The sequence below is a fragment of the Chiloscyllium punctatum genome, chromosome 3, assembly GCF_047496795.1.
Source record: "Chiloscyllium punctatum isolate Juve2018m chromosome 3, sChiPun1.3, whole genome shotgun sequence".
NCBI lineage: Eukaryota > Metazoa > Chordata > Chondrichthyes > Orectolobiformes > Hemiscylliidae > Chiloscyllium > Chiloscyllium punctatum.
In genome coordinates, this window is record NC_092741.1 from 127,955,277 (window position 1) to 127,975,983 (window position 20,707).

Sequence of the window (20,707 nt, forward strand, 5' to 3'; positions counted from 1 at the left end):
AGTGGAGTCTCAGGTAGATAGGAAATCGAAGAATGTATTTGGTATGCTTTCCTTTATTGGTCGCAGCATTGAGTACAGGTGTTGGGAGGTCATGTTGCAGTTGGACAGGACATTGGTTAGGCTATTTTTGGAATATTGTGTGGAATTCTGGTCTTCCTCCTGCAGGATGTTGTCATACTTGAAAGGATTCAGAAAAAGATTCGCAAGGATGTTGCCAGGGTTGGAGGGTTTGAACTATAGGGAGAGGCTGAATAGGCTGGGGCTGTTTTCCCTGGAGCATCAGAGGCTGAGAGGTGGCCTTATGGAGGTTGATTTAATCATGAGGCGCATTGACAAGGTAAATAGACGAGGTCTCTTCTCTGGGGTGGGGAGTCCAGAACTAGAGGGCAAAGGTATAGGGTGAGAGGGGAAAGATCTAAAAGGGACCTTTGGGGCGGCATTTTCATGTAGAGGGTGGTGAATGTATGGAATGAGCTGTCAGAGGAAATGGCGGAGGCTGGTACAATTAAAACATTGAAAAAGCATCTGGATGAGTATATGAATAGCAACGGTTTAGAGGGATATAGGCCAAATGTGGGGAAATGGGGCTCGATTAATTTATGATATTGGGTCAGTGTGGATGAGGGGTCTGTTTCCATGCTGTACATCTTTATGCTCTAAGCAGCTGAAGGTGAAGAAACAATTCAGAAAAAAAGCTCAACATTGAGCATCTTCGCAGTTATGTGGACTAACAAACTCACAATGTCTTCTCTAATATCTCATTTTAATAGAGTGGAGGAAATGTGGAAACAGCTGAATACAGCCATCATCTCCTGCTGTGAAGAAACCATCAGCTATAAGACTGGGAAATACAAAACTGGTTGAATGAGAATGACCACATTATCCAAGACTTCATCGTCGAGAAGTGAAAAACTCTTCGTCCCTGACAAAATAACATCACCAGTGAGGCAAAGAGAAGAACTCATCAAACAGCAAAAGTGGAGTTATAAAGAAGAACAAGGGTAATTAAGAACGAGCTTGAACTGTGAAAGCTAAGGAGCTACAACTCCCTGTTGGCCCGCATGGGCCCCAGCTATGCCAGCCTCTTCATAGGATATGTGGAACAGTCCATCTTCCGCAGCACACTGGTACCACCCTCCACCTTTTCCTCCGCTACATTGATGACTGTATCGGTGCTGCCTCATGCTCCCACGAGGAAGTTGAACAGTTCATCCACTTTACTAATACGTTCCACCCTGACCTCAAATTTACCCGGACTGTTTCAGACTCCTCCCTCCCCTTCCTAGACTTCTCCATTTCTATCTCGGGTGACCGAATCAACACGGACATTTACTATAAACTGACCGACTCCCACAGCTACCTAGACTACACCTCCTCCCACCCTGCCCTTTGTAAAAACACCATCCCATATTTTCAATTCCTTCGTCTCCGCCGCATCTACTCCCAGGAGGACCAGTTCCAATACCGAACAACCCAGATGGCCTCCTTCTTCAAAGCCCACAATTTCCCCAAGACGTGATCGACGATGCCCTCCACCACATCCCCTCCACTTCCCACTCCTCCACCCTTGAGCCCCGCCCCTCCAATCACCACCAGGACAGAACCCCACTGGTCTTCACCTACCACCCCACCAATCTCCATATACATCATATCATCCGTCGTCATTTCCGCCACCTCCAAACGGACCCCACCACCAGGGATATATTTCCCACCCCTCCCCTATCAGCGTTCCGAAAAGACCACTCCCTCCGTGACTCCCTCGTCAGGTCCACACCCTCCACCAACCCAACCTCCACTCCCAGCACCTTCCCCTGCAACCGCAAGAAATGCAAAACTTGCGCCCACACCTCCCCCCTTACTTCCCTCCAAGGCCCCAAGGGATCCTTCCATATCCGCCACAAATTCACCTGCACCTCCACACACATCATTTACTGCATCTGCTGCACCCGATGTAGCCTCCTCTATATTGGGGACACAGGCCGCCTATTTGCGGAACATTTCAGAGAACACCTCTGGGACACCTGGACCAACCAACCCAACCACCCCGTGGCTCAACACTTCAACTCCCTTTCCCACTCCACCAAGGACATGCAGGTCCTTGGACTCCTCCATCGCCAGACCATAGCAACACGATGGCTAGAGAAAGAGCACCTCATCTTCTGCCTAGGAACCCTCCAACCACAAGGGATGAACTCAGATTTCTCCAGTTTCCTTATTTCCCCTCCCCCCTCATTGTCTCAGTCCCAACCCTCAAACTCAGCACCACCTTCCTAACCTGCAATCTTCTTCCTGACCTCTCCGCCCCCACCCCCACTCCGGCCTCTCACCCTCACCTTATTACCCTGACCTTAACCTCCTTCCACCTATTGCATTTCCAACGCCCCTCCCCCAAGTCCCTCCTCCCTACCTTTTATCTTAGCCTGCTTGGCACACTTTCCTCATTCCTGAAGAAGGGCTCCTGCCCGAAACATCGACTCTCCTGCTCCTTGGATGCTGCCTGACCTGCTGCACTTTTCCAGCAACACATTTTCAGCTACAACTCCCTGTTGAAAATCATGACACCGGGGTTTCATCAGTGCTACCCAGGCAATATATGGACTCAACCTAGTGGTCTCAAGCCAGTGCAGAGTAAGCATAGAACCCTATTGAAAGACAAAGAAAACATCAGCCTCTGATGGAGGCAGCACTTCAAAGAACTCCTAAACTACATGCAAGTGTTGATGTGGACGTGTTGAGAAAGTCCCCCGTATCCCCATCAAAGAGGATTTGAGTGCTCACCTAGTGTGGCAGAAGTTGAAGCCACCATTTAACACCTAAAGAACAAAAAGCTGCAGGAGCAGACAGAACTCCAGCAGAGATTTTCAACCTTGGAGGAGTAGAGCTTAGCTGTCATCTCCATAAAGTGTTCCTGAAAACCGAAGACCAAAAAGAAATCCCTGCTGTCCTCAGGGAGGCCTCCATCACCACTGTTTTTAGGAAAGGAGACAAAGTGGACTGTAGGAACTACCGAAGAATCTCCCTGCTCTCTATCATCACTAGGGGCCTGCTCCCAGATTCTGAGGAAATCTTTCCTGAAAATCAGGGTAACTTCTGACCAAACCATGGAAATTAAGGACATGATTTTCATTGCTCAGCAATGCCAAAAGAAATGCCAGGAACAACACCAATCGCTCTATATAGAGGAAGCTCGATTATCCAAAGGACACAGGTGGGGAGCATTTCATTCAGTTCACTGAATTCCGGAGAATCGAATGTCAGATAGCATAGTTAAGCCAAGAGTCTGCACCTTGTGCTTTTGCTCGATAATTCAATATTTGGATAAGTGAATGCCGGATAATTGAGGCTCCTCTGTATAGCCTTCATTGATCTAACCAAGGCTTTTGACTCAGTCAGTTCAGAAGTGTGATGGAAGCCCCGGCTGTCCAGTGAAATTCATTAACATCCTCCATCTCCCCCATGATAAGATGTCAGTGGCAGTCCTCACTGATGTTAATTTGACAGAATCCTTTCAAGGTCAAGACAGGGGTCAAGCAGGGATGTGTCATTTGCCCCGCTTTTCCTATTGTCATCGCCACCACTCCTTATTTTGTAAAGAGCAAGCTTTCCAATGTTGCGGACATTGTCAACAGGACAGACTGAAACTTTTCAACCTCAATTGCTTGAAATCCAAAAGGAAATGTTAAACTGACCTCACTTGTGGAACTTCAGTAGGGGGTGACAATGCCACCTCTGCTCCCTCAATTTTAACTTAATACATTTGTGAAAGCATACTGAAGCATTGGTCTCAGCCTTCCATTAAGGTCAATGAAGAAACTCTCCCAAACACGGAACATTTCCTTTACTTGAGAAGCTACCTCACATCTGAGACATCGATATGGAGATTCAACATCGCATCAAATCTGGGAGTGCTGACTTTGAATGTCTTGTCTCAGTCAGATTTGTAAGAGTTGAAACTGGTTGAAAGTTTCAAAATGAAGAAATTTAGCTTCTTACTATAGTAAATGTATAGACAAATGATGGAGCAAATTACTACAAAGTAGATTCCACAAATGACAAAGAAACAAATATGGAGATACTTGCTTTTGACATTTATCTTTTGATGGATAGTATTTAGTAAGGAGACTGGAGACATTTGCTTTACCTGCTCAAATAGAGCTTTGAGCTTTAATAGGCTTAACAGTCAGTCCAAGTTTAAAATTTTATCAAAATGATAATGATTTTGTTTATTCAGCAGTTATTTACTACATTCATAGAATCCCTACAGCATGAAAGCAGGCCATCTGGCCCATCAAGTCCATTTCAAACTTCCGAAAAGCATCCCACTCCATCCCTGCAATCCTACAGTCCCATAACTAACCCATCTAGCATGCACAGCTCTGGACTATGGGAGAGAACTGGAGCATCTGAAGGAAACCCACGCAGACATAGGGTGAATGTGCAAACTCCACACAGACTGTCACTCAAGGATGGAATAGAACTGGGGTGCCTGGCACTGTGAGGCAGCAGTGCCCACCACTGAGCCACCGTGCCATCCCTTTAAGTCTTTCATTCTTCCGGTTGTGGAATGCAACTTCAATCTGTTATTGAATCAGAAGTGAGTTTGCTACCAAATCATTCAAGCTACAAAAGTCATGAGTTCAGCTGTCAGATTTTTGAGTCTAATTCAGAGTGCATTTGTAATGGGTACAGAACCTATTTTTGAACTAATTCGAGAAGTTTGTTATACAGGGACTGTATTTTCAATTTGTGGAAAAAAATTTAGGTTGGGAACAAAGGATATTGTAAAACTTAGAAACTTACCCACAAGGAATGAAAATTCCTTTGAAACGAGAAAATAATTGTCGGCTATAAGTAGTGGGAATATTTTATGTTCTACTGCAAAAAAAATCAGCAAGCAGTACAGAACTTTTCTCCCAAGCATATTTACTTTGTTTTTCAAGTATACACCATTATAATATAAAATGCAACTACTGATCATGGCATTCTCGTGACCTATTTAATGCCTGGGACATTGATGGAGTAAAAAGGTTTATAAAGGGAACGAAACGCTGACTTAAAATGATCCAAAGGATCAATTGACCCATAAAGGTTAGCCAGGTTTCATGGATGAGATTGACTACATATGAGCTGAAATTAAATCTTACTCATTCAATGAAACCAGTCAGCCAAACCCCATGGGACAAACAAACTGTCCTCATCTTTTATTTCCTTCAGATCATCATGAGAATATTCATTTGCTGGAGATGTAATGTCACCTGCAATTTTCAAGCCTGGGTACAATGGCCTCAGCAGACATGGAATATACAAATGTTTTATATTTCAAGGAGCTCTTTGGAAGACCAGCAGGAGGTGGAATTTAAAATGCAAAATTGAACACAGGCTGAGAAAAGGTCCCTCTCTCTCAAGAAGCAAAGTGCCTCATTTGACAAGACTGATGGAAAAGTAGCTTATGTTAAAAGAACTCAAAAGATAACTGTAATGTTTGATACTGTTGATGGTCTGAGAAACCAATTATGATCACAGGTAAAAAGCTTACTCCTCAAAGGGATCCAGAGGACTGTACGCTATATGTTATTTTATCTTTCTTTGCAGTGGTCATGATCCTTAATTAGCTTTTTACTTGTGAGCGTCTGTGAGGTCAGAAATGATTTCACAAAGGCAGTATGCTTGATATGACATATTTATTATTTTTTATGTTGTTAGTAGGTAATGACCTTGTTCTTTCCTTATGAATGGTTCCTTATTACTTACAGTAAACCACAGTTGTCCACACATTAACTAGAGGGACATATCGGCTTGTGCTAAGAATAATTGATCATTGTTGTGACCAAATGTGAAAGTTGAGAAGTGGGGAACTTCTTCACCTCTTCTCACCTGGTTGTGACCAGTATATGTCTTTGGAAAATGGAGAATGCCCATAAGCCACATTTACTTTTAAACTCACACGATACTGAGACACAATTTACTCTCTTATAGCAATCTTTTTTTTAGAGATGTGTAAATTGCTAACACGTTTGAAAGGATAGCAAGAACCAGCCACTTAGTGTGGGATAAAAGTCATCTGTAGGCAAAGCAAGGTAAAAGCAGCAGTTTACCTTTTCCAAAGTGCATTTGTGAATTAGTTGGGATTTTACAACAATTGGCAGTTTGGAAAATTGAGGGAGATGAGAGGAGTTGTTGCCAGAATGGTGTCCATTGTGTTCTTGCCAGTAGGATTGTTTCTGAGACTAGGCAAGGATTAACCTGTATTAAAGGCAGAGAAGTAATGATGTTGATTAAAGTCCTGACTGGTGGTGCTTTTGAAACCATGCTGGAACTTGATGCTGACACAGGGTTCAACAGCACATGTAAGGCCTGTCAATTCAATGGGTCCAGTGTTTCTGCTGCAACAGGGAAAGATGATGGGACGACAGATACAGTCTAGAGTTAGAGCAGTGCCCCAATATTCATTGGAGGAGTTATCCTTCCCCTAAATAGCCTTCTGGCCTTGGTCCTCATCTCTCTTAATTTCCATGAGTATCAATGACCTTTTCTGTCTCTTGTCCAGGCGAGCAAAAGTACCAAAGCTTCCAGATGATAAAAAGAATAGTCCTTAGCATCCTCAAGATGCTTGATCTCACATTAAAACCTTAGTTGTTTAATTGATGCCTTGTATCCTCAGCTGCAGCAAAATCTGTAGATAGCTTAGAGTTTACAATGGTAGCATGTTTCTCCAAACTGCTTTTTGAGAGGCTGAACGTCTCCACTTCTGTTGTTATAAATCCATTTCGCCTTCTTTTGCTCTGCCAAAACAGCTTTTTGAAATACAACTCATTTCAGTATTTCCATGCTTGGATTCATTGTTTTTCCAAGCCGGAATAATTTTCAGCCAAGTTTTTCATCCTGTTGTGTGAAAATTATTCATAACAATATAAATTGTTTAGGAGATACAAATCTGAGTTGCACTATCTACAGATGTTTTAAGTGCTTATTTTCCCTCCATTATAAGCAATAAGTTGTCCATGAAGGTCCTCGGTACTGAAATCACAGATGGATGTCGAAAAGTTACATATTTTTTTAACAACAGTTGTAAGTAACATTGTTGATACACCCAAAGTGAAACTGAGTGGAAGTTACAGAGTCATAGAGTTGTAGAGTCATATAGCATGGCAACAGTTCTCTTGGTCTAACCATGCCATGCTGACCATAATCCTAAACTAAACTAGTCCCACAAGTTGGACAGCCATGACTGAAAAAAAAGGAGTGTTTTGCCAACTTGAAAGTTAAATGTTTGCACTTTGTTGTGCTTTACAACACAACATTGTTTTCCCAAGCAGTAAGAGGGAGACTTTGATACTGAGCAGCACAGAAGATCTCAAGGTAAGGAAATTCTGCCTTCTGGTTGGGCTGCAAGAACAACAGAGAAGTAACGCCGAGAGTTTGCAAACAGGAAGCATCTGATCCTCCCTCCCACTGTTGTAAGAAAGAAATCCTACAAGAAACAACCTAAGTTCACTTGATCAATCAGTATGGTGAAGAACAAACCGGTATGGCAACTGTCACATTCAAGATTGAAACCGGTTACAGAGAGTGGTGAACTCGGCCCGGACAATCACAAAGGCCAACCTCCCATCTACAGAATCCATCTACCAGGCCCACTGTCAAGCATTCCCTGCCAGCATTCTCAAATCCCATCCTGACAATGCTTTTCTGCAATTTTACCATCAGGGAGAAGGTACAGAAGCCTGAACACATGTACCAGCTGGGTTCGAAACAGTTTCTACTCTACTGTTGTTAGAATACTGAATGGACTCACAAATTCTTAGCATTCGCCTGTACCTGTGTTTTGGCTTTTGCCACTGTTTACCTATTATTTACTTATCTATGCTATTTAACTCTGTGATCTGCCTGTTTTTCTCACAAGACAAAGCTTTTCACTGTGCCTTGGTACATATGACAATAAATTCAATTCAACATTATAAGCAATGTGTCATCATTGTAAAAATCACAATAACTAGCCACTTTCTGGTCTGAACTTTCAAATTTTGATTTCCTGTCCATATTTTTTTCAACCATAGTATATGTATTAATCCATTTGGCTTATCATCCATCATGGATATGACTATGCAACTTAAACTATATACCATTTCCACCTTCAGCCTGTTGCTCTAAGTAATCATGCTAACTCCTGGCTTTGCTCATCGTGAAAACTATCTGAGTGGACAGTGCTGTTCAAGAGGTGAATCACAGCATTGGTCAATCCCCTCTCAGCACATGTTGCAGACTGCCACAGTTTCAGGTGATCAGAGGTCACAGGCATCTGCACAGTGCAGGATATGTGTACATCAGATGAGAGTTTTGAAGGAAATCACATTGCAAATAAATGCAAACAGCAACACAACTTTACCCTGAAAAATAAATTTGTAATAGTTACTTTTGGACAAGGTGCTTAAGTGATAAAAGCAATTATACAGCTGCAAATGAAAGCTGACAAACGCTTTGGTTGCACAATTGCTCATTGTGAAAAAAACAAGGTCTTTAAATAAGTTATTTAAAAGGAATCAGCATTTTCTTGACTGCAAATGACAACTATTAGGCTCATGCAATCGTCAACAAACTATTGAAGCTTATGTCTTTTGAATACATATATGGCCTAAGAGATCCAACACACTAAGTGCTGAAATTCATGGAGGTGAGTGATTTCACCCATGAGCTGTGCAGCTGGTGGAAACTCTGCAGCGCCACATTTGAGGAATGCCCACCAAATTATGTGCCATCAGGACAGGACAGTACTGAATAGTCCAGAGAATCAAGGATCTTGGGTGCAGAAACATCACTTGCTGAAAGTTGCAGTGCTGTAATTTCTAGCATTTTTTTGTCTTCAGTACAGATTCCAGCAATAATTTGATCCTACAGTGCCACTGGGAGTTTGGTGGCTGTTATTGCTACAATACCTGACAGCGGACTAGTAGTGTCACCAGAACTGAGGTACAGGTGTATGATGGGGTGAGGAATATTGGAAGAGGCGATAGGCTCTCAGCAGGCAACTCCTCTCCCCATGCCAGTTTCTCCACTCAGGCACTGTGTTCCAGGAGAGAAAGGACCCTCTCCCCTTCCCCACAGGAAGCTGTAAGCAGGTCTGCCTGACTTTACTTGTCATGATCCCCACACGCTCATTCTGCCTGCCAATGCGTTAATGCCCACTTAACAGCCTCAATTGAATTGGCAATGCTGTGTGAAAGTCACATGTCATCTTTCAAGAGACTTAACTAATCAGAGTTGGAGATAATACTGTGGATAAGCACCTGAGTTTGTTTAAGTAAAGCACTGGAAAAAGAAGCTCTAGAAAATTGATGCAACAATGGCTTCACTCAAGAAAGTTAGACAAATAAAAATCAATCAAATCGTCTAAAATCCGATATCTACATACGTGGCATATAGTCCAAGCAAGTACGAGAAATGAAGAAAGTTTTGAGAGCAATTAAGGGCTGTGGTTAGGTACTGCTGGAACAGCACGCAAGGAGATAATGGACTGACCATCTGGCACAGACACTAGTGCAAAGGGTTTTGGAGCAACCAGTGTTATCATGGGTATGTACTATTGCCTGGTAGTTTACGGGAGCACACAGTCTAGTGGTATTATTGTGGGACTGCTTATCCAAAGACCCAGGTTTGAATCTTGCAACACAGATGTTGGATTTTGAATTCAATACAACATCTGGAATTAAGAGACTAATTATGACGATTGTCAATTGTTGGAAAACCCATCTGCTTCACTAATGTCCTTTAGAGAAGGAAACTGCCATCCTTACCTGTATGGCCGACATGTGACTCCAGACACAGAGCAATGTGGATGACTCTAAACTGTCCTCTAGCCAATTGGGGATGGACAATAAGTACTGACCTATCCAGCCATGCCCTCATTCCATGACTGAATTTAAAAAAAAGATGAATCACATTAAATTGAATGCTATGCAAATTGCTGTTTGCCATTGATAGGACCTAAAGATTAAATAATCAGGCCTACACACCCTAAATTAGAAGCCAATGGATTTTAAGAAATTTTGACAGGGAGCAGTTTATTAATCATCTTTAGGGAGAGAAACAGTTTTCCAATCTGCCATAAAATTTATGAAGCGAGATCAGGAGTTCACCCTGTCAAATTTTTGTTCCAAGTAAACAGTGGCTCACAATAAAAAGAAAATTAAATATAATTTGGCAGTAATTGATGCACCAGAAACATTTTCATCCAGGAAGTTCTTAGGTTGTGAACAAAGATGAACAAGTGATTGAACCACATGAAAATTATATTCATACACTGAAAGACTGCCATCCACTGACCTTCCTCCTTCTTTCTTTCAACTAATATAATAGGACATCATTCATTTCATCAACTAAACAGTCTTGACAATCCAACTAATATCCACCATTTCATCTGGATTCTGCACATTGTCCATTAAAGTAATTTATGTATTAATTTAACCTTTTCCCGATTAATTTTTTCATACTTCATTCAAACTTTGAAATGAAATTGTTTCTGAATCATTGTCATCAGCATTAGTTTTGAAGCTGTGATTTCTCTGAGTCTGTAAAAGTTGTACAACTGGCTGGACAGTATCACCCAACACAACTGCAGAAAGTGAACATAAAGCTTCAGCTAATAGACATAACTGGAGAATCAACAAACCGAGGCTACTGTTCACATTATTCCAACACTTGAACAGGTCATTCTTCAGTTACGCACTGTGGGGTTAGAGAGATGGTGACATGGAATCTCAGTCCATCTAAACAAAGGAAAATACAGAAAGCAACTGAGAAGTCCAAAGAACAAAGGTGGTTTAATCCATTGATTTGATTTGATTTATTGCAGTCATGTGTACTTAAGTATAGTGAAAAGCTTTGTTTTGAGAGCAGTTCAGACATATCATAGCGAACAAGGACATACAGATCATAGGGTGCTTAGACAGAGCAAGGCATACAAGGTTATGGTTGCACAGGAGGTGTGCAAAGCAACATTAACATTAGCAAGATCAACATTACTTGAAGTTAGAGAGGTCCACTTAACAGTCTAACAACAACAAGGAAGTCGCTGTTCTTGAGCCTTTTGGTGCATGTGTTCAAGCTTCTGTAAGTTCTGCCTGATGAAAGAGGTTGGAAGAGAGCATTGCCAGGATGGAATGGGTCTTTGATGATATTGGCAGCCTTTCTGCAGCAACAAGGGGTGTAATTTTCATTTTGAGCATGCATTATGAAGTTTCAGTGCAAAGGAAAGAATGGTAGGAATTTTGGACATCACTTTTAAATGATGACTATCAAGACTTGCTTGCATGCACTGACAAATATATTCAAGATACTTTCCTGTACTACTATGTTTACTGTTCACACTGGACTTACAATATCTTAGCTTGTGAACACCAAGCTCAAGTTGCAAAACAATTAATTAGTTGTGTCCTCATCTGGGGAGCAGTTGTTGGCTGGAGAGACTTAGAACAGTGCTATTTATCACATGATGGATGATGGATTTGGAAAATACATTTCCTTTTATGGGCTCTGTGGTATTGCTATTGCTATTGTTGGACCCTGTTTAACAATGTGTCAGTCAGATAGTGTCTGTGGAGAAAGATACAGAGGTAACTATTCAAGTTTTGATTAATGTTTATTCAATTCAGGCATTAAGTATTTTTCTCCCTCCTCAGAGGCTATAGAGCATTTCAACCATGTTCTGCTTTTTTTCTCAGATTTCTAACATCTGCAGTGTTTAAATTTTGGATTAAAGTTTCTATTTGCAAAGTTCTAGTTTCTTTGAGAACTTTGTTCTTATTCATAATTCAATGGAAGGAAGTATAGTCGAAGAAAATTACATTTGCCAGTAGGTCTGCTGTCAACACAATCCACATGCAATCAACCCAATTGAACATCCGAATAGAAGATTTTACAAACTTTCCTGTGATTCCCACAGGTAACCATGCACCACTTTCTGTCCACACAGGCTTGACTGTTTGCTTTTCACAGAACTTTCTTGCATGACAGCTGTAAATGTTGTGTTACATAGCTTGCTTCAATGTCTTTGTCTGTGCTCTTCCCGGAAAATCCCAACTCCACTCTTCCACTGACATTGATCTCTTTTTTAAGATGGCAATCTGTCAATTCCTCTCAAAGAATTCTAACTTCATACTTTCAAGGTCCATGCTCAGATTACAAGTTTCGTTCTGCTGATAATCATTCCTCAAAAACCATGACACAAGTGGTGTGCTGGCTTTCTCTCCAATTAACATAAACTGATCTGTATGTCTCTCTTTGTACTCCTGCAATCAGCTGCACAGTCCTTCTCTCAACCTTCATCAATACAACATCTTTGAAAGGCAAGAGTCTCAAAACTGCAAAATGAATTGCATCGTGGCACCACTCATAGTCTATCAAGTGTAAATGGCTAGTATTGATGTTTAATCAAATACTCCTGAGGGGTATTATTGCATTGGACTGAAAATGGATAATTTTATACACTGGAAAGCTTCAGCAAATGACGAGCAATCACACGCATTTCATTTTCCATTTCCTACTTTCCAATCGACACAAATACATCATATAGGCATTCCGGTTTATTTTGATATTGGAACATTTTTTGTCATTTTGCCAAAAGTATTCACATCAGCTCAGCCTTGTTAGTCACATGCATAAGAAAGCCTTACTGCCTTTGTGATGTGACAGATGACAGCACAACTTGACATTGTGAAATAAAACCTTAACTTTATGTTTCAGTGACTCAGACATCTCACCAATCATATACCTCTCCTTACAGTACTGAGGAGTTGGACTGAAATTTACTCTTCTGACAGGAGTCATAATGTCAAACTGAGAAACTGATTTATTTTAAAATAAAGCAATGAATCAATGTTCACAGCCAATCAGCCTTTATTCTTCAGCTATTTGGAAAAACAATATCCTGAGTATAAATTACCTTTCCTTGGTAAACCGTTCTAAAGCTGGCTAGTTCAGACTTCCCGTAACAACCTTGACTGATGAGTTAAATGAAGAATGCAGTGGAGATAGAGAAAGGGGAAAGTGTCCACAGTGAGAAACACTGGGGTGGGGAAGCAGAATAAAAAGTAGGAGCTTGGAAAAAAGGATAGGGAGAAGAGCTGAGAGGTTGGTAGTCAACAAAAAGAGGGGGTATCACCATCTTGCACCCTGCAGCAGAGGTTCCCCTCCTGACAATTCTGCCTCTCACATCCACCCTCCTGCCTGCGCTGTCAAAAATTCCCTGCCCAATTCACTCTACCCCCACCCCTCAACTCCCAGGGCTCTGCTTACCTGTCCCAGGTAAGATTTCTGACCTCAGGTTATACATAAGCCTATCATATTCGTGAGATTAGGTATTCAGTACATTAGCTGAAAATGTAATGACCCCACGTTGATTAAAAATTGGAAGTAATCATTTTAGGAATATCCTGGATATTGGACTGAAGTCTCAATTACCCTCTTAGGTTTTTGTTGCAGACTTTCTCAACTACCTCGCTCTATTGGCTTGCTAAAGGATATCCCTTTACTGTATTATTCTGTTCTATTGCTATGAACAAATCACAGGGAGGAAAGATTTTAGTTGTGCTTTGCGTTCAGAAAAGCTGTCAACCTAAATTTAATAACTAAAATGCATCACATTTCACTATAACTATTACACATAGGAAATCTGCACAGGTCTGTTGGATTCTGAACTACATGAACTCCGCTGCAACCATTTGTCATCATGATGCATCACTGCACTGTTCAATCGTCATTGGCTGCCATATTATCTTCCCTCATCACATCACTTTTCCCTTTCATCATCATTCAGTCAACACGTATTCCTATAGTCTCTAAATAAGGCATCAGTCCTGCTCCGCTTGAAGTACTGCAGCACCTGAATCATTGATCTTTCATAGAATCATAGAAGCCCTACAGTGTGCCAGCAGGCCATTCAGCTCACTTAGTCCATACTGGCTCATTGAATGGCATCCCAACCAGACTCACATCCTAACCACCTAATCCTGCACATTTTTGGACTGTGGGAGGAATCTGGAGCACCTGGAGGAAACCCATGCAGACACAGGGAGAATGTGCAAACTCCACACAAACAGTCACCCGAGGCTGGAATCAAATCTGGACCCCAATGCTGTGAGACAGCAGTGCTAATTACTGAGCCATCGTGCCACCCCTCACTTGCTAGTTAGTAAGAAACATGCTCTTCCACTTTTTGGTTTTGCTTAAGACCATATATTAAAGCACTATTCTCAGACGCTATGTATTGTTATGATGGCAGGGTTAGAGAGCAGACTAATTCTGCCTCACCATCACTAGATTTGTAACATGAGATTACATTACAGTGTGGAAACAGGCCCTTCGGCCCAACAAGTCCACACTGACCCGCCGAAGCACAACCCACCCATACCCCTACATCTACCCCTTACCTAACACTACAGGCAATTTAGCATGGCCAATTCACCTGACCTGCACATCTTTGGACTGTGGGAGGAAACCGGAGCACCCAGAGGAAACCCACGCAGACACGGGGAGAACGTGCAAACTCCACACAGTCAGTCGCCTGAGGCGGGAATTGAATCCAGGTCTCTGGTGCTGTGAGGCAGCAGTGCTAACCACTGTGCCACTGTGCCGCCCATAAACATATTGATATTAAAATATTCATGACCCTCAAAATTACTGAACAGTCCCTAAGCAGATTTTTAAAAAACAGATATAAGCCACCAAGTTTATAGCTTAAAGAAACATTAGCAATATATTACTAATGCTGTAACTTTAGCACAGCAAAGATAAACAACAAGGTCATCTAATTAGTGCCTGTGATATAAAACCGATCTTCTTTTATCATAACCCACAATGACAAACAAACAGAGTTAAGGACAAATTAAAAGAAAATAAAGGAATTGCAATTTGCCAGATTGACAAAGAATTCAATGATGAAAACCAGGTCTTCGTGGAATCCTTGAAAGATGCACTTTATTCCAGGCATAAAGGATTGTATCTTGCTCAAATTCCAAAGTTAATGATTGACGTAAACAAGTTCCAGCAAGTTCCAAGGAGTATTCACTTATTTCTTTAAAACTGGAATTCATTTCTCAGAACATTCAACATTTCTTTACCTGAATCTAGATTCCAGAAGATTCTCAAATCAACACTGCTTTCTACCCAATAATACAATGAGTTTCCCTTTTACCATTCTCTGTCCCTGGCTAGCCAGCACAGCCTCCCATTGACTGATCAGTGCAATAACCAACCAGTTGCCAGTCCTTGAGCATAGCACATTCCAGTGCCTAAACATCTGCAGTGTTTGTAGAACAATAACTAACCTGCAATTATCTTTCCAGATCAGATCCGATATGCAAATAGTCTATTTAAACAGTGGCTTATTTTTTAAAAAATACAAAACAAAGTTCAATTCTCAACTTAAGCTCATAGTTCCAAACTAAATATAATGGGAAAAGTTAAAAAAAAAAGTGATGGTCTCAACAGTATGCAAACTGCACATGTATGGCAAAACTGAACTTCAACATTTTAAAAATGAATCATATGCCTCAAGCAATCTTTTTTTTATCAAATGGAGACAAATTCAGTTTCTGTGACCATTTTCTATAGACTTACAGTTAAACATCCAATATCATCTTTAAATATCACACAACACCAGGTGATAGTCCAACAGGTTTATTTGGAAGCACTAGCTTTCAGAGCGTTGCTCCTTCATTAGGTGGTTGTAGAGAATAAGATTGTAAGACACAGAATTTATAGCAAAAGTTTACAGTGTGATGTAACTGAAATTATGATTTGGAGATGCTGGTGTTGGACTGGGGTGTACCAAGTTAAAAATCACACAACACCAAGTTATAGAGGTAAAAACAATGACTGCAGATCTTGGAAAGCAGATTCTAGATTAGTGGTGCTGGAAGAGCACAGCAGTTCAGGCAGCATCCAAGTAGCTTAGAAATCGACGTTTCGGGCAAAAGCCCTTCATCAGGAATAAAGGCTCTCCACGCTTCAGGCTCACTGCCTTTATTCCTGATGAAGGGCTTTTGCCCGAAATGTCGATTTCAAAGCTACTTGGATGCTGCCTGAACTGCTGTGCTCTTCCAGCACCACTAATCCAGAACCAAGTTATAGTCCAACAGGTTTAATTGGAAGCACACTATCTTTCGGAGCGACGCTCCTTCATCAGGTGGTTGTGGAGGACACAATTGTAAGGCACAGAACTGAAATTAGGTTTTGAAAAAGACCTGGATTGTTGGTTAAGTCTCTCATCTTTGAGAATGACCATGTTGATTTCAGTTCTTTCATAGGTAAATCGCAAAACTTTTTTTTAAAAGTTACATTCTCAAGTGCACTTTAACAATTGATGTCATGTCCACCCAGATAAGGTGTTGAAGGTGTTAACTCCCTGTGAAACTGTCTGTGCCACAATGGTCAGACTGATTCTAATCCAAAATACGGATTTACAGAATCTTACATGGATTCATGTAGTTTTTGAGCAAAATAAAATGTAATTCTGCAAGTACAAATTCAACTCCACAAACTTATATGTGTATGTGTGCATGTGGGTGCGGGGGTTATGTCTGTGAGAGTGTGTTCATGGTCCCGGTTAAGGCTATCTCCATGGGTACCAAACTTGGCTATCAGCCTCTGCTCCGCCATTTTTCATTGTTGCCTGTCCCGAAGTCCACCTTGGAAGACAGTCACCGAAGGTCCGAGGTTGAATATCCAGGACCACTGAAGTATTCTCTGTCTGGGAAGGAACACTCCTGTCTGTTGATTGTTCTGTGGTGTTCATTCCTCCATTGCCATAGCCTCTGTTTGGTGTCGCTAACGTACCATGCCTAGTGCATCCTTGCCTGCAGCGTATAAGATAGACAGCGTTGCATGAGTACCTGCCACGTACATGGTGGGAGGTGTCCCCACATGTAATGGTGGTATCTTTGTCGACATTCTGACATGTCTTGCAGCATCTATCATGACAAGGTTGTATAGTATTTTCCTGAAAGCTGGACAGATTGCTACAAATAATTATCTGTTTGAGGTTTGGTGGCTATTTAAATGCGAGAAGTGGAGGTGTGGGGAAAGTCTTGGCGAGGTGCTCATCCTCATTGATAATGTGTTGCAGGCAGTGAAGAACATGGCGTCATTTTTTAGCTCCTGGAAAGTACTGGACAATGAAGGATACCCTGTCGGTTGCAGCTCGTGTCTGTCTCCTGAGGACGTCTCTACATTTCCTTGTTGTGGCACATCAGAACTAGTAGCCAATGAGTTGCCCATCGTACCTCGTTCTTATGAGGGCATCCCTGAGTACTTCCAAGTGCCCGTCACGTTCCTCTTTATCTGAACAGATCCTGTGTTTGTGTAGGACTTGTCCATAGGGGATGGCTGTTTTAATATATTTAGGGTGGAAGCTGGACAAGTGTAGCATTGTGAGGTTATCCGTGGGTTTATGGTAGAGTGTGGTGCTGAGGTGCCCATCCTTGATGGAGATGTATGTGTCCAAGAATGAGACAGACAATAGAAAGTAGTCCATGGTGAGTTTGATGGTGGTTGATACAACTGTGTAGTTTTTTCAATGACTGCTCTCCATGGGTCCATGGAAGAAAATGTCATCAATGTACCTGGTGTATGGTGTTTGTTGGAGATCTTGTGTAGAGAAGAAGTCTTATTTGAACCTATGCATGAAGATGTTGGCATATTGGGTTGCAAATTTGGTCCCCAAGGCTGTTCCATATGTCTGGATGAAGAACTGATTACCAAAGGTGAAGACGTTGTAATCGAGGATAAAGCTGATGAGTCGTAGGACGGTGCTCAGAGATTGGCAGTTGTTCATGTTGAGTACTGAGGCTGTTGCTGCAATGCCATCATTGTGGGGCATGCTGATGTAGAGTGCTGAACTGTCCACTGTGACAAGGAATGTTCCAGGTCCGACTGGTCCGTGGGTGCTGAGTTTCTGTAAGAAATCTGTAGTGTTGTGACAGAAGCTGGGGGTCCCCTGTACAATGGGTTTCAAGACGCCTTCAACATAGCCAGAGAGGTTCTCACACGGAGTCTCATTGCCTGATGTGATGGGACGTCCTGGTGTATTGGCTTTGTATATCTTCGGAAGGCAGTAAAAGTTGCCTACGTGAGAACTACGTGGGGTAAGTGCGCCTAGGGAACTCTGAAGAGCTGGGTCCAAAGTCCTGATCATTGTGTTGAGTTCACGGGTGTGCTGTTTGGTCGGATCGGCAGGTAGTTGCCTTTAGTGTTCCCGGTTATTCAGTTCAGCAGCAAATTCAGGAAAATCATGATGAGGCTAAGGTCAAATCCCTATTTTCACAAGAATAAGGGTGGAACACCACAAATCAACCAGCAAGTCATGAGCTACTTGTTGCACACCACTGGCCAATTTGGATAGAAATAACAGCTCCATTTAGATGTCATTATTTATTCAATAATCCTGGGTCAATTTAAAACAATTTAATAAGGCACCCTTCTGCATCTTAAGCAACAACACAACTGGGGATGTGTCTTAAGGATAATAATCAAACCAAAAGCATCTTTCTTGAGCACTGACAAATTTTACTCGTCATGTCCCATGCATTTGCTGATATTGTTCCACTTTGCTAGACCATATGATTATCAACATTAAAATACAACAGGGGAAAAACTAAGGCAGCAGACACCATTAGGTATAAACAGAGGACAAGAGACCAATAGCACAGATAAAGATATGAACTAAGCTTCATATAAAAGCTTTACCAAACAGGACAGTGGCATAATGATAATGTTACTGGACGACTAAGCCAAAGTCCTGGTTAAATGATTCTGAGACATAGGTTCAAATTCTGCCATGTGAAAATGGAAAGTTAGAATCAGCTTATAAAACAAAAGAGATAAAGACAGTGTCAGCAATGTTAATCATGAAACCACCAGATTGTGGTAAATACCCATTTGTTCATGACTGCGCTTTAGGTGAGAAACACTGCTTGCTTAACTGGTCGGGTCTACATGTGACTCAAAGCCTCCAGCAGAACAGTTTAGTCTTAACTGCCCTCTGAAAGGGTCCAGAAGTCCAGCAATTTAAGGACAATTGAGGGTTTACAATAAATGTAGGCCTTGCTCATATCCCACACTAAATAAAAGATTTGAAATGGCTGCTGCTCAATTTTAAATTAAGGTTTTATTTTCTGCTTTATCTACTTAGTAATCTAATTATGGATAGAGAAACCCAGAGAATGCTTATTTACTTTTATTGATTATTTATTTCAGTGTTAATGCAAATTCCCAAAGTTTAATGCTACAGTGACAGAGATTAATGCTATTGCAAATTAAACACAAGCTAGTATCATCAGCAAATGCAAATGCTCATGATCTTTTTAAAACTCTATGATCCTTAACAAAGTTCAAAATAAGAATATGTAAAAGACGTTATTTGGGTACTGAGATATTCCATTCTAGCGGTTTTCAAAATAATTACCTTAAATTGTAAGTTTTTTTTAAGGTATGATAATGATGAATTAACATTACTTGCATACCAAGGACTTTAGATTGCCTGCAAAATATTTAATTTGTCTGATCCAAGTCACAATCTCTTTTACACAAAACACTTAAACTCAAATAAACCATTGCCTCTTCACAAACATGAAAGAAAATGCCCACTTTATGTCATTAATTGAAGAATCATCCCAATACCACTCTCAACTTGGTTCTAAATACTAGTTAAAGTGTAAATCTGAAATAAAATGAAATATGTCAGGATTAACTAATTCCCTGGACATGCAAGTTGGAGTTGTTTAGTAGGGGAGCCAACCATAAAAGAACAATGTGGAGTTTGAAGCAGTTTTCTTATAAGGAATAATCTGTTTCATTTTGGGGTAAGAATTAACAGACATAAAATTGTACAGGTAGTAAATCAGACATAATGTTCTCTGAGCCCAAACTCTTGATGTGCACTTGCATTATGGAGAGGTCTGTGTTTGTTAAGTGGTGTTGACATTAAATTTTTGATGTTTACTTTTCCATTTATGTCCTTGCCTAATAAAATTTAACAACGACCAATAAAGTCATTCACAAGTCCATTTCTTCTTGACATAATATATTGAGGCTGCTCAGACAGAGAAAAAAAGCATCATATCAATTTCTGACTACCGAACATAACCTCTATTCACATGCTTCTATACCTGCATCCAGTTGGAAACTCCTGGACTTGATATTCAAATGCACAATTATCACACAGAATGCTGCTTTCAAATCCCTTGGAACCAAAATGGGAAAAATGATCAAACGAGCAACTAAGCGATGGATTCACTGATAATTTGAAACATAAATTCCCAATTCAACACAAATTCTTTCATTTTACTCTTTAAACCTGTAGGTAGATTGAGCCTCAGATAAACAGGTATGCCATTGTCATTTCCTTTCCCAAACAGATCATTTGTATTTTGCAATGAAAATTATCCATTTATTTATTCACTACAGATCATTGACAGAAGTTATAAAAGGGATTTAAATCAAACCTCAGAGAACATGCTTTTATGTTAAAAAGGTTTTCAGACTAAGGCATGATTTGCGATGAATATGCAATGAGTAAGTTCAGGGAAGTACAGCAAAATGACAGAACATGTTGCTTTTGATGTACAGTGGCTGTGAGATAGCTCATTCAAGAATGTGAACTAAGCAATATTTTCAATTTAAATAAAAGAGTCATGCTTGTTAAAGCTATCTGGAG

The 20,707-nt window shown here is 41.0% G+C and overlaps 1 protein-coding gene across 3 annotated transcripts in view; it reads right to left on the reverse strand.

Moving 5' to 3' along the window:
* LOC140464913 (CUB and sushi domain-containing protein 1-like) overlaps positions 1–20,707 on the reverse strand; it is a 2,358,623-nt gene that overhangs the window by 656,805 nt on the left and 1,681,111 nt on the right. The gene's annotated exons all lie outside the window — the stretch shown is intronic.